Consider the following 15,377-nt stretch of genomic DNA (forward strand, 5'->3'; position numbering starts at 1 on the left):
AAAAAAAAAAAGAAAGTGGAACACTTTTTTTTTTTTTTTTTTTCCATGTAATGAATGAACAATAGAGTTTTAGATTCCAGTTTAGCATTTAACGAAGTGGAACAATGCAGTCGCCTATTTAGTGAGTAGGACCATTTCCCCATAGCACATCATGTCTTTGCAGTCACAGTAACTTCCCAAAAGGAGCTCATCCTGTTTATGAACAGTAATTCATTCAGCTTGCAAAGTGGGACAGTATCACACAGGCATTTTGCAGCCCTAAAGCCAGAGGTACAGTAAGGCTGAATAACTCGTCCAAGCATATCTTATCAGAATCTTGTGACACTTAGAAACAGAACCTAGTTTTTTCTTTCATAAGATTAGATATCAATTTTTTTTCAAATGTCTTTTCATCATATATAGTAAATTCTGCCTTCCTTGCATAAAATAATTTTGGAATCCTTTTCTTCCCCCTCCTCCTCTGCCCCTCCCCCTGCCCCCCAGTGATTCAGACATGAATAATATTCAAATAGCCTTTCCATGAATTAAATGCAGTCCTCTTCCTAACAGTCATGCACCCATCTGCTGTCAGTCTGAATTTGTTTTTCCTATTTGGTCTATTTGCAGCCAGCTCAAACTAAGATGATACCCATTAAAAGACCCTATTGAAAAAGAAAAGAAATAGTGCTGTTGTTTATGACTGTCCATTACATCATTTAATTCCTATTTCTTATCATGTAGGGTGGAACATAAACAAAAAAACATCAGTCAAAGCATTTCATTTTGACTTCTTCCAGGGCTGAGATAAAGTCAGTTACACTGGTGCAAATAATGGAAAAATTCACTGGTAATAGGCATCAGCAAGTCCATGTTTGTACAAACAGAAGTGATTAGACCTATCTTTAACCTGTTATTTCTGGTTCTTACAGCTGTTTCATTAACCTGAAATTATTCTTGAAACAGCTGGTAGCAGTATCACCATTCAGAGCTATACCTGGATTTCTATTAGCAAGATTTGCTCTTCTTTAACTCAAATAACCTTAGCACTGAAAACCTGCTGAGATTTCACATGCCTTGTTACTCACACATAGAGGCATTCTTGGAGGGAGAATGACTGATTTGGGAAAATCCTTGAAGTGGTATAAAGGCTGAAGTTTGCTTTGCCTCTAAAAGTTTAAAAGAGTGACCTTGGAACATAATCTACTGAAACTAGAAGCTGAACTTTTGATCAAAAATGTTGCAACGACACTAAAAGCAGGGTTAAAAGTTAAAGCATGTCACTGTCTAGGTGGACCCGGAGCTTGGGAGTGGGGGAACACACAGACATGGGGGGATAATACCAAAAGTATCAGGATCAAATGAACTAGAAACATAGAATTTTGGCCCAAATAGTGGGAACAGTATTTTAGCACTCCCTTCTCTAGTGGCATAGAAACAAGCAGGTGTGTGTTGCTAGTGTTCCTTCAACTCCCCTGAGAGAGTTTCCTCAGCGTCCTGTGTGTTCAGTCATTATTATTTGCAGAAAGCAGCAAAAGGAAACATTTATAATGTTTTTTATAATATTTTTTTTAAACTTCATTTTGCTGCAACATCAAACTGTGGCCTCCATCAGGCTTTCAGTGTTTCCTTGTCACCCACACCCTGTTCAGGCATCACAGTGGAACTGTTCCCCTGCTTATGTAGTTCACTGCAGCTCTCCTTACTTCAGTGAATCTAGGTTAAATTACACTGGCTCAGGATTTGGCTGCACCCTTGACCTTTAAACTGATTATAAATTTTGATTTGTCAGTGTATTTTCTGTGGGGTCAAATCCCACTTTTATGGAGTAAGAGAGTGTATAACCTTGCACAGTGTGTGGCAACTACTGCTTACAAAGAGGCTGTGTAACAGGAGCATGAACATGAGGGTGGTGGGAAGCTGTGTTTAATAGGTTCACTTATTTCTACCTCTACAGTAATACAGTTGCAGAGGGGCTATATATCTGGAGCTAGAATATTTTTTTAATTCCCTAAGGACTTTAATAACTGGTGTAATCTGAAATCAATGAAGACAGACATCTAAGTCTTCACAACATCCATAAACCTCGTGCCACCATATCAGGGTATGATGCTTGATGTGGACATACATTGATTGCTGGACATACAGAGAGGACCCTTGACAGAAACAAATCTCTCTTTGTTGGCAGTAGCTCAGATAAAACCCTGTCTCATTGTCCATTAGTATTTTTAATTGCCCTGAGCAACTACTGAAAGAGTATTATAAAGACAGTGTTCTAGCCCCTGAATGTTAACACACAATACAGAAATTTTCTGTGGACAGAAATCAATCCAGCTTACACCCATGACTGACAGAAGGAGCTAGTGCTACAGCACCCACTACCAACAAGATCTCTTCAGCTCTGTCAGAGTGGAAAGGTACCAGACTTGAGCAACCTTGCTATCCAGAAACATGGTGGCAGGGTTGTGCCAACTGATACAGAATTAATAAAATATAAGAAAACATGGTCACATGTTCAGAAATTACATGTAGAACAGACAAAGGGACCTCAGTATTTCCACATAAACTAAAAAAGATGTGCTAAACCTATTTGCAGATGATGCAACAACCAGGGATTAGTTAGAAGAAACTTCCAAGACCTGAAATAAGAGTCCAGTGTTTTACTCACATCATGACTTACAGATACCTGCTCATAAAAACTTGCATGCTGGCCACAGTGTTGCTTCTTTTCATCTCTAGGAAGATCCTCTGATTCTTTAAGACTGCTGGTTGTATCTTCATTACAGGCAGCCTAAACTGTGAAAAGAAACACTCCTGTTGTTCATCAGGCACTTGATTGTACATTAATTTAATAGCATGTCCTGATTTTGTTAAAAAGAAAAAAAAGTTAATCAGATACTAACACTTTACAGCTGAACTTCTGACTCAATTAAAAGTTGCTGGTGAAAAAACTCCACCAAAACATGTGGTAGGATTTTCTTTAGGTATTAGTAAGCCCCAGATTAATGTAAACATAAAGGTCTGGTTAATTCCCTGATTTAAGCCATCTTCAAGTGTAAATCAATAGATCCCATAAGTTAATAAGGTAAGATTTTTGCCTGATGTTTGCACACCATGCTGAATTAGAGTTTTTCTTAATTGCTGTCTCTAATCCAGATGTAGAATTCAAGACACAAATAAGCATATAGAACCAAATGTCATACAAATGGAGTCAGAAGCACATATTCAGTGATAAAGCAATATGTCACAAGTGCAGCTTGATTTGTAATTAAAGAAGATAAAGGTGGAGGGAGGGAAATAAGAAGGTGAAACTAAATGTACCACTGTTTTTTCAGAGCCAGAAAGCTGTTAGGATAGGTCTGACTTGTAAGGCAAGGGTGGAAGGGTGTGAGAAATATTGCCCACCTGCAACAGAGAAGAAACACCTTGTGAGACTGGAACTCTACTGCATGATAAATCCCCCACTTTAGACTTCAACCATATCAAATTTATCAGTCAATTTGTAAGTGCCTGGCAACAGCTGAGCTTATAAATCCATTATCTAAATAAATCCTGCCTTAGCTTGCCTTACCATTTGCTAAATACATGGGCAACACAATATCTGAGTGACTGCATCTTTACCCCCAGGACTGCCACACAGCTGACAAGCAGAGTTCAATATGAAATAAAGGGCAATTAAGTCTTCCATGAGACTTCTTATCTACCTAAGTAACACACAAGAAACATTTCCATTTTTGATGGTTATTTATCCTGATATTTAGAAGAGTAAGAAGGAACACTTTACATCCACTTTACACCATCAAAAATATGATAATTGACATTATATTGGCCTCATACTGAAAGTAGTCTGATTAGATGCCAATCTGACAACCGAGTGATTTTTAAAAAATAATAAGTTCTTCCAGCTACTGGCTTGAAACTACATTGTGTTTCCTCTTCCTCAGTCAAAGCTGACCACAATAAAATACTAAAGGTCAAACATCCTAAACTGAAGGAAATTAAGCTGCACATGGCAGAAATGCCTGTATGAAGGTGTGTAGCTAGCAAATAAAAAATTAAGATAGTTTTCATCACTGTTGGGCAATATTTTGATTCTTTTCTTGCAAGAAAGACAGACAGATATGGAAATGAAACTAGAGGTACTTTATAGTCTGTGTCAATATGTGAAAGCCAAACGCAGCAGCAAATGGAAGTTTGAAGTAGGGTGTCCAAGTTTTAAATAAATACTCTAAAACCAAGCATAAAGAAGCTGGGAAAAACCTCATTAAATTCTTAGTTCTTAAAGGCCCTCTTGAAATATGTAAGTCAGTGGTTACTGTTCATGACACTTTGCAACCAGCAAAAACCATCTGGTAGAGCAACCCAATGGAGGGAGTAACATATACATGAAGGAAAATCTACAGCTGCTTTTATTTCCCCTGTGTGACAATAACTGATGCACTTTACAGACATTTTTAGTCATTAAAGCCCTTTTTTTCAGCATAAGCATTTTTATTTTGTTTTGAGAAAAGCAACAGCCTGGTTGTTTCCATGGTATAATGGGTTTAAGAGTTTGGGGCTTTCAAATTCCAAGTTATATGTGGATTAAACTCTAGGATACCTACTGCTGGGGTTAAATGAGGAAAGGAGCTAATTAGCTCGTGCACCCTTTTATCTCGTGCCAGCAGACTGTGCTCTATTATTGAGGTTCCATACACTTTTAAGAAGAGGTGTCCTTGGAGTTAATTTTCCTGATTTAAGATTTTTAAAGAGGTAAATGTAGATCTGTTTTGGAGGAATACATGTAAGATAACTTCCATACTCTTTTTGTCTTTCTAATTAGACCTGAAAACCAACTGTCATTTCCTTTCCTCTCCTCACCCAGTCTTCTTTAATCATGAAGTTCAAAACAGGAATTAGCATTTGAAATCCAGGCTTTTGCCTTCAAGGTTTTAAGGGAGAAATGGAAGAAAAAATACTAAGGACCAGTTCACAGAACAAGAATATATTTTCCTCATCAAATGCTGTTTTGTGTTCTCAAGTGAAACTTTGGAAAGCATGCAATGTATTAGGTTTGTTTGTTGGCTTTTTTTTTATTATTTCCCTGTATTACACATGCATTTTCACAGCCAGCTTGAAGGTAAAAAAATACTATGTTTCTTGTCTTTCCCTGCTAGCACAGATAAAACCATTCCAAAAAGAAACGTGCCTTCAAACTGGCAGGGAATAAGAGGCTGGCAAAGTTGTTGGGAGGGATTTCCATGTCAGGGAATTGGCACATCTTTTGGTAAGGCAATTCAGAGTAATTCCACACCAGCTTTCTCCCTGATTGCTGCAGACAGCTACATTACTTCTATTGCAGCTTAAGAAGTCAGTTGTGAGGTTGTGCAAGTTCTGCAAGAAACTGGTATTTTTGACTGAACAGCGGTTAATTATGTACACAGTTTAACTTTTTTAGTGTTGATATAGTACATGCAACTCCAGGAGGAAAACCATGAAGTCTATTTTCATATTTGCATGCTTGTCAATCTCTTATTCAAAGTCTCCTAAGGTACGAAATAGTTTAATCAGCTTGCACTATTGATTTTCTAATCAACATTACCCTACTCTCCAAATATAGGGGCTTTTCTAGTATTAAAAAAAAAAAACCAAAACCCAACATCATGTGCAATGCTTATAGGAACAGCTGCATCTCTTCATTCAGCTGTTAGAATTACACACTTCCCTGGAGTAGCATTACAGAGTCACTTTGTTGTTACATTAGACTGGACTGATGCTTAGAATCTTAAAATTTTCCTTTATTACCTGAAAGTCTTAAGCAGACTTTTTTCTGAGATACTCCTCATATTGACAGAAAGCTATGCATGAAGCCAGGCAAAAGCCTCATCATTTCAAGAAATATCAAAGCCATCAGAAAGCAAGCATACCAACAAACAGTTCACATTAGTGATGTGTTTATACATTCCTTTCTTCTTCCCCCCCTTCTACTGCTGTTGAAAGCAGAAATGAGGGAAGCCTGCCAGTATGCAGATGGCTTCAATTTCAGCAGTTATCATCACTCTTCAAATTGTAGCTATCTTATTTTATATGATTTACTTAAGAAATCCAGATTGTCCATCAGAAGTCAGGTCCTTCAATTGACAAATTGAGTATTGGAAGACTCTGGATCCACCTCTACAAGCAGTCTTGGAGATTTTGACTCTTCAAATTCTGAAACTACTGGCTTTATCTGGAAGCCTGATGATTAACATCCATGAGAAGATAGCACTGACTCAGTTCATCCCCAAAACCAGTCAAGTCAAAGTGTATCACATCTCTAGTTTTTATATATCACATCTCTCCAATTTTCAGAACTCTCTCTTCTGGCAGAAGTTTCATTACATAACCTTGCTAAGATTTTTTTTTTTTTTTCTGATATGTGTCAAAAGAGTCACAGGATGTTCACAGTGCCCTTTGAAAGCTGAGATACAGCTTGTGATTTCTTGGTGCTGAAACACATTGGAAGCTTGGGTCAAAAAGAGGCAATTTGTGCAGAGAAATAGAAAAAGTAGCAGAACTTAGCATGAGTCCTCTGCTAAATAGCAGTAGTTTTCCATTTCAGTGAAAAGTGATACTGAGTCTTTTGGTTTTAATGCAGTTATTTCTTCCTTACCAGGGACTTCCTAATCCTGCTTCTTAATAGTATCTGCAAAAAGCCTTGAAAGATAAAAGACAAGATGAATTTTACTTTCAATAACTAAAAGAAAAACTCAGAAACACCCCCCTTGCAGCCTGCCATTGAGGAAAAAGGACCACTTTTTTTTCCCCTTTACATTTACTAAATTACCAGCATAATGTTATTTCAAATTGGGTATCACTGAAATGTCCCCTCAGGACTATATTTAATACAAATTGTTTTCCACAGAAGAATTCATTTTTCATCATCAGGAAGTAATTTCTTTCTTGTTTGCCAGACACTTTTGGGAGATGGCAGAATTCAGATCAAAAAGTGGTTTGATCAGATGCTTTAGTGGAAAGCCAAGACAAAGAACAATGTCACAAGGACAGGTGTAGAAAAGGAGAAAGAGCACAGCACTATCCCATTTGCCTCCAGGTTTGTTTTCATGAGTTTAAAGAAGTGCAAGTATTTTGAAATTCTGACTCAGTAAGCCCTAGGTCTTGCTTCAAGCACTCAAAACCACTCAACAACTCCTGTGCAATCAGTAGGCTAAGGAACACCTTGGTCAGGTGAAAACAAGAAACCCCTACCAGTCCTCTAATCTTCAGCAAGTTTTGGGGTTCATGAATTAAAGAGATATTTATTGCTTGCTATAGTCTGTTTTCCAGGGGAAAGTCACTTGTTGCTGTTTTTTTCCTGTGATGCCTCATTTCTCTATAGTATTTAGTAACCACATTTACTGTCATTACCTTTGCTGCTCTGTCAGACAAGTTTTGCTGGCAAATAATTATTCTGTATCTACTAGTTAGTTTTCCTTCCTCTTCTTGTCTTTCTGGGATTTTTTGGGTTTTTTTCTTGAGGAGAGAAGCTGTCCATTTTCACTGTCTGTATCTCTAGTGATGCTTAAATCACCTACAGGTGTCATCAGTGGTGCTTCTAACTTGTCTTGTAAAACAAATGTATTTATTGCTTTTACTTGTAAGAAATTATCTTTTCAATAATTTTTCCCAACAACTCACCTTTAATGCAAAGTGATGCTTCTCCTTCCTTGAAACAGTAGTAAAACTAAAGAGACTTGGAGCATCCGCTTCCCTTGTTAGAAACCTGAGCTCCCAAGGATATTCACTTTCTGGAAAGAGGTACCTGATCAGTGCCTGTGATATATATCAGGTCTCAGACAGTTTATGTTGACCTTGCCAGAAACTCTATTTCCCTTGTGTCAACTGTCTGTCCACTACAGGGCAGCTCCGAACCTCATTGCTACTTAACCATCGAGGGGACCAATACTTTTCCACAGGATCTCTACCTTTATAATGGCTGTTTCCCCTAAGAAATAATTAATAATTTCACCAGTCAAGATGGGTCATGGCAGTCACTGCAGTGAACCATTCTTATGTGGATGTGATGTCACATGGAAATTCCCAGCTTCAGTGACACTTGATTTTGCAGGTCAGCTTAGGCTGATCCTGTCAGATGATGCCCTTTAATGATGAAAAAGCAGAGTGAAAAGCCTCTACCAAGAAAGCCAATCTTCTAATACTGAACACAATCAAGAAAACAGAAAAAGTATTGCAAAAATCAGCATACCCACTGAAGCAGCACAAGGCTCACTCCTCTTTGTGCTTTCTTTGCATTATATTAGACAGTGACATGCTCATCCTTCAGAATATTTCTGGTCTTACTTTTCTTCTTTAAATCAGCAGTCACTTGTAAGTGAAATCTAACATCAAACAAAAAATTAGAAGATAAACATTTATTAAAATTTGTAAGCTTGGAATCTGTTTGATTTTAAGCTTAATGTACAGATTTTTGATTCTATAAGTGAATATTCTGACCTAAAACCTCAGGTTTCTTTGCCAGAATTGCAGATATTCTTAACTAATTGAATAGCTTCCTGTACTGCAATTTGTACCTGCATTCCTAACATAGGAGTTAGACTGGATTGTACATGGGTAATGACCTCAAAGTGAAATTGAAAGGCTTTGCATGTGTTGGAAGATTAAGGCTGAAACCTTAGAGGCTTGGATCTGGACTCTCTAATCCACAGCAGCATGCTACAAACACCTCCTCCTCTTCTATTTCTTTCCTTCCTCTTTTTCCACTTACATCCATATTAATAGTTCAGGGAAGGGTCTATGGATTTCAGCAGCAACCAGGCAAGAAATGGAGTAGCAAGCAACTGCAAAATGAGAACAAACCATCCCTCTAATGGGCAAATAATCATACAAGGACTTCCCTCACCCAGATTATAAGAACAAATCTGTAAATTGACTGTTGTACTCTTAAGGATGTGGCTAAAGCAGGCTGCAACGTGACCTATCTCACCACACTCTGCACAGAGGGAGGGGGAAAGAAACCCCTCACATACATTAACCTGAAGCACTGAGCTACTTTTCCAGCTTCCTTCATTCCAGGTTCTGAAGAGAAATTGCAGTACCAGGGTACCACTCCTGGCAGTGGGTCCAGTGAGTCTGGGCAAGCAGATCACAGCAGCCCTATGGAGTTCTGCAGGTCCTTTCAGCATCCAGCACAGCATCTACTCATACACATTAGGTAACAGTTCTGCCATGAACCCATCCCCACACAGGTATCCTGCTTCTTCCAGGTCCATTCCCACATGGCAAGGAGGTGGGAGTATGTCCTGGGTTATGCCTTGTATAATTCAATATCTCACAGGGTATATACCAGGGTACATTTGGGTGCACTGTGCCTTTGGGAAGGTTGTCAGCCCAGTTCAACTAAATGCTAATAGATACAATTTTCCACAAAGGAAATACAACTGGGCAGGGTGCATCTCAGTAGTAGCTTTACATGAGTGTTAAATATGGTATTTTTGGAGGGTTTCAGAGACAAAGCAAGTGCATAGGCATCTCTGTAGACATGTTTTTGTGGGTTAAAATCTCACTTTGTTCTTACTGGGTTTTCTGACTTTACATAGATCAGTAATAACCTTAACTTACTGGTATTCTTTTTAAACGTAATTCTGTGGCAGAGAAAGCATGACTAACTTCTAGAGCACATAAACTCATGAAAACAAAACCTTAGTGTTTTAGCTCAGTAAAAATTCAGGACAGAGGGCTTCTAGTTTGGGGTATCTGTACTGACACTACAAATGCCAACCAAGGATGTGAACATCTCCCTGCTTGTGTTCCAGCTGTGCCAGTAAATGGGATTATTCCTCCCAGTTTACTACTTACCATCCCTTTGCTGCAGGACACTGTCCTGCACGGCTCCTTGCGTGAGCTCTGCATAAATTATTTTACTCAAGATGAGCCCAGTTGCCAAAGAGTTCCTATTTGAATAGTTTTTGATTAATCAGTCACTTTAACAGCAATATATAGCAGTCATACAACCAGCACTGCCAAGAGGTCTGTGGTGGTGTTCACAGCCCAAAGGAAGCACAGGTGAGAAGCCAGGGCATGGAAACACAACTCTCCAGCCAGGAAAGCAACTCTTGCAATGCTTAAAACAGCAGCTGTTTTGATCTGATTTGGGATTTATTCACACTAAATGAGGAGTTCAGTGCAGTGTAGTGAGTGCATTAACTACAAATAGCTTTGCTCATCAGCGGGAAAGCATTTTCAGGACCATTATTTTTTCTGAAAAAAAAAAGGTATCCCATGTTATAATAACATATTTGCTCCTAGAAGTTTCTTTATGTTACAATCTTCTGTACACATTCAGTAGCTGTGGCCATTTTAAAATACTTTGAGAGCATTAAACGAACAGTAGTGAACTTCAGAAATTCACAATACACATGATGCAAAAAAAAGATGCTGCATTTAATGAATTTTGTTATGTATATTACCTTTAGCATTATGTATTTTAGAAGCCTATCTTGCCCCCTACATGTAGGCTAGGTTAATTGGTTATTGGCTTGAAAACAGGTATTGATTACACATATATATAACTCACAGGTTTGCCAGTGGTTCTCAGTGTCTTTTTTTTTTTTTACACGCTTTTTAGGCTGTATTCTATATTCTACCACTGTTGTCTTTAGCAAAAGGGAAGTAGCATTGCAAAAAAAGTGTTAGTTAAGTAACTATTAGCTAATATTCTACAAGTTTAAGACTCAGTTTTCTAAAGGGCTCCTGACAACTGTCTGTCAATGAGTATAAAATATAAAGACAAAACGCTAAGATTTTTTAAAATTATTTTTTCTACTTTTATATTTCAATTTAATTATCATCTTTTTAAAGAGAGAATGCCACAGCCATTTTTATGTCTGCCTGGAGGGACTAGAAATGCTACCCATGTGGGTTTTTAAGCACTCCTGTCTTGCCATCATCCCCCCGCCTCCCAGTAGGCGAGTGCCCCACAGCATCAGCACCAGCTGCCTGAGAAACTCAGGCTGAACTTGTTCAGTCTGGGAGAGCCCCAGTCAGGGAGCACATTTTAGAAAAATCCTTTCTGATCCTCCCTGCCTATAACCGGAGGGGCAGGCAGTCCCTTGCACATTAATCCCCGCTGAGGGGACACAGTGTTACATTGCAGACATCTGGGACTGCAACCAAAAACCTACTTTTGGGGCATAGAGTGCCCTTTGTCTCTCTGTGCTGCCAGAATTGTGGGAAAACCAGGGTTGCTGCTTTTGGGGTTGTTTGGGGTTTTTTTAAGGTTTATTGTTCCACAAGCCATGAGATCCTGTGCAGGGGCTTAGGATCTTCTATTCATCATAGGCCTTGAAGTTTGTTACAGTAGAAAATTAAGCGATTTTTCACAGTACCGGAAAGGATATGTTGTCTATTTGTCTCTATTGCTTCCTCCAGAAAAATGGCTAAAAAGGTATGCCAAGTACAAAACAAAGCCCTGCATACATTACATTAACTCTCAAAATCATCTTCTCAGCTGCAACAAAATCTGTCTGCAAATACTGAACAAAATTATCAAGATAGGGCATACTGAGCTGCCTTGTAAACTTGCTGCTCTAATTCTCCCCTACTATTTTATTTGCTCCCTGTCCCCATCTTGTTTATTCATTGTATGGGTCTAAATTTAGAATGCAAGGTTTTTGCTGCAAAAACTGTGTAGCTGCTTTTATGGCACATGTTGGGCAGATGCTGTACACCTGGGCACACCTTCAGCCAATATTCTGTTCCAAAACCAAATCGTCTGGTAAATCCAAAGCAGTAAAAGTGTAATTATCCATCCTTGCTCTGGTAGAATTATTTTCCCATGCTTCTCAACATGCAGCTGGCTGTCTTGCTCATACATAATGAGAAGTGATACCCTGCTGCTTCATTACATGGTTTGGTTAGGCATCCTTTACTGAGTCTGGTTGTTTAGAAGTAGGCATGTGAAACTGTGCAGGCTTTGGTATTGCTGATGTAAAATTAATTCTGATACTGATCTGTCTTCCCAACCCCTTGTAAAAGTCAGCAAGAGCTGAACAGATCATTAAGGAAGCAACCATAACAAAATTAACCTCTCTCTGAAAAAAAACTCCTTGGGGTTCTTTGCTTGTAGCTTAAGATCCTTCCTGCTCCAGAGGACACTTTCTCTTATTCAAACCAGAACGTGTTCCCAAAGACTGTTGCTTGAGAAAGTGATTTATTCACTCAGGCTACTAGAAGAAGGCAGAATTTTTATCTACCCCTTTCACTGTTTACTGATTTCATGTTTGTTTATTCCCTCACCATCATACAGTCTTGTTCACATCTTCACTGACAGGAATTATGCTCCATCTCAGATCTTACTGTCATTTTAAATCTGATTGTTAGAGCAAAGGAAAAATGAGGTCAACAATTGCTACCATTTTCTTGGGAACTGACAGGCCACATCTGAGGTCTCCCTGGAGAAATCTTCTTTAATTACAAGTTAAGCTGATGTTCCCCTGTGTAGCAGGTAGAATTGAGCAGGATTACTTTTAAAAGGATTTCACTGATCTACTTTGGTGACAGTTTCAGTTTGAAATTCTGATAACAAGCAAGAGGATGGATTAGAAAGATATGGTTCTCAGGAGTGTACATGACTGACACATGCTGTAAATTGGGCCACTGCAGTCACCCTTCCTTTTTGCTTTACTTTTAAGGCCAGACAAGTCCTATTTTTAGCACTGCAATTGCCATGTATTATTTACACAAGTTCATAATATGATTGTAAGGAAGAGAGAAAAAAAAAATTTGAAAAAAGTAGAAGGAAATCTTGCAAGCAGTGATTCCAGAAAGAGAATTTTTCATCCTGGAGATAATGTGACACTCAGACTTTTACAATATAAAACAATGAAAAATGTGTATTAAGCTGAATGATTCCAAGTACTTAAATTATTAATAGATTTTGGGAAACCAAGTAAATATTAATGATACTTAAACCACTTTCTTTCAAGCCACACAGTTGCAGTGCAGAAACCTTTCAAATTCCTTTAGATCATACTTAATAAAAAATAAACAGCTGCTTAATTTTGCAAAAGGAATTTTCCTCACAGTGATATATGGTCTGACAGTAGTGTGGCTGGTAAAATAAGACTTCCCTTATTTTATGTGAGAAATCAGTATTTTCTGTAACTCCTAGCATGTTGCTTAATTCAGAAACAAAGACCGATGACTGAAGTAGCTCACATACTTACAATATTTTAATGAAAATTTTTCTGCCTCTTAGGGCTTACTCACCTTTGGTGTTGCTGGTGTTTCAACCTTATTTGAGTCATGACAGAAGCCATAAAGCAGATAAATTTCTCCACGTAGGTACTCCCATGTGTGAGATAAGCATGGGGATCACTGAGGACTACAAAAAGAAATCTCTTTTAAGAGATCTATTGTTAAACAAAATTAAAACTCTAGAAGCAGGAGGCTAAATATTAGTGCCATTTCTCCAGAACTGAAAAGCCTGGAGTATGCTGGCTCCTCAGCTGAACAGAGCTCAAGCTCCCATTTCCTACATGACCACACCAACCATCAACCAACACCTGATAATGCTTAAGAGAATAATTCTTCCTCCAGAGTCTCCTGGCTGCAAAGGTTGTGAAGAACTGAGGTGCTCACAAAGTGCCCACTTCTGGGAGTAACCCCCACAGGCAGCCAGTCCAGTTTCAGGAGTTTTACGCCAAGATCAATGTTGCACAACTCACTCTGCAAATATAACTGCTCTAAAGCAATACATCCTAGATTTTGGTTTTCCTCCTCCTATTATTATAAATTTAGTAGTGCAAGGCAGAAATTGAAATTCTGCTTTACTGCTACAAGAACCTAGAATTTTCAGAGATACAAGAGCTGTGATAATTTGTGAAGCCTTATAGTATCAAGAGTTAAACCACAGTCTTTTGGAGGAGAAAGAAGAAGAAGAAGGAAAAAAAAAAAAAAAAAAGCAGGTTTTTTTGTTAGTTAGGAAGAAGAAAAAGATAAAAACAGAAACAATAGTCAGAAATGAGGGTGGATATTGCAGCTGCAGGTAGGGGTGAAATGGATTGCAGGTGATGTTGTTTGTGCTGTGGTTACAGCCATGAGCAGGATGGAGTGCAGGTGCGTTGTGTGAAAGACCAAACCCAGAGGGTCTCGTCAGGTCAGTCTACCACAGAGCTGACCCACTGAAGCCTTTTGCCTGGAGCTCAGAAGCCTCCTGGAGCAGGTGTGTTCCCCATTCCCATCCAGGACCAATCACTGCAGGCAGGAAAGCCAAGTCCAAGAGGTGTTTTCCTTCCTGCTCCATCAGAGGTGATTTCCAGAAAGGACAAGTTTACTGGTAACCATCAGTAAAAAGTCTTGATACAGAAATCAAGAAAACCTCTGAGAGAAACATGTACCACAGTTGTTTCTTATACATCCTGCTAGCTTTCTGTTAGCATTCAGCACATTAATCTGGGGCTTGTGGTTGCTGCTTTTTTCAAACTCTCCCATCAGAGGGAAGGCTGTCCCTGCGCCTCTCTCTGTGTGAATTTTTCCACTATGACTGACATAAGTGTTGCTGGAAACTGGGCCGAGATGCAGATGGGAGAGGGGAAACATCCTGCTTCTCCCATCACTAAGCCCTCTTTCTCTTCTGGCTCCCCCATTGGCTCATTTGTATTAAACTCAGTCATGAAGGAGCATCAGTACCAGCAACAAATTGCATCAGGCACTCATTTCAGTCCCTATGAAGAAAGGGAGCCCCTTGCACAGCACACACTTGGTTTTTGGCAGAGGAGAATGAGCTCACCAAAGGGTTCTGCTTCCTCAGTGTGAAGGAGTGCAAGTGTCACCTGGGTGTCACAGCAAAGGGTCTGCCTTTAGTAGGACACCAGTTCTTCACTCTGTGAATAATACCCTGGGGAGCTGGAAGATGCCTAAGCAGGAGCTTGTTCTGACTCTTATGTAGGCCACACAAACTCACCCTCCACAGAAGACAATATGGAATTTTCTCAATCTTCAAGCCCCAAGGTCATCTGCTTCTCTTTCACCTGAAGGAAAGCACTTTTATTTAAAATACTGAAAATAACACAGGAAGAGGCACCAAAGGGTTGGGCTGACTTTCTACTACCAGCTTCCGTGGCAGAAAATGGGAATTAACTGCAGGCAGGTTTGTGGTAATTCCCTTCTTACAACATAAGTAAAAAGATTTACTCTTTTCTGTGGAAGCCTCTAGATCTGCTCATGGGAGCTGCTGGTTTTAGTTTTTCTGCTGTTTCTCCACCTTGGCAAAAAGTAAGGATGTCTTCTGTGTCCACAGCTCCTATTGCTTTAATATTCCAGACTGGTTTGTGGGGAAATACACCCACTAAAAGTACCACTAGCACAAGTAGATCTGCATAAAGGTGGCATTATTCACTAGGCATACGTGGAGACTACTGAGA

At 39.1% G+C, this 15,377-nt stretch overlaps 1 protein-coding gene and 1 long non-coding RNA gene across 2 annotated transcripts in view; one reads left to right on the forward strand and one right to left on the reverse strand.

Moving 5' to 3' along the window:
- ELOVL2 (ELOVL fatty acid elongase 2) overlaps positions 1-15,377 on the forward strand; it is a 48,308-nt gene that overhangs the window by 906 nt on the left and 32,025 nt on the right. The window lies entirely within an intron of this gene.
- On the reverse strand, positions 1,878-14,987 carry LOC139793719 (uncharacterized). Its single transcript, XR_011724744.1, has 4 exons — positions 14,918-14,987; positions 13,222-13,336; positions 3,298-3,381; positions 1,878-2,772 (listed from the first exon to the last, which is right to left on the reverse strand). It is a non-coding gene; the product is annotated as an uncharacterized lncRNA (long non-coding RNA).

Source organism: Heliangelus exortis, chromosome 2, assembly GCF_036169615.1.
Source record: "Heliangelus exortis chromosome 2, bHelExo1.hap1, whole genome shotgun sequence".
Lineage (NCBI taxonomy): Eukaryota > Metazoa > Chordata > Aves > Apodiformes > Trochilidae > Heliangelus > Heliangelus exortis.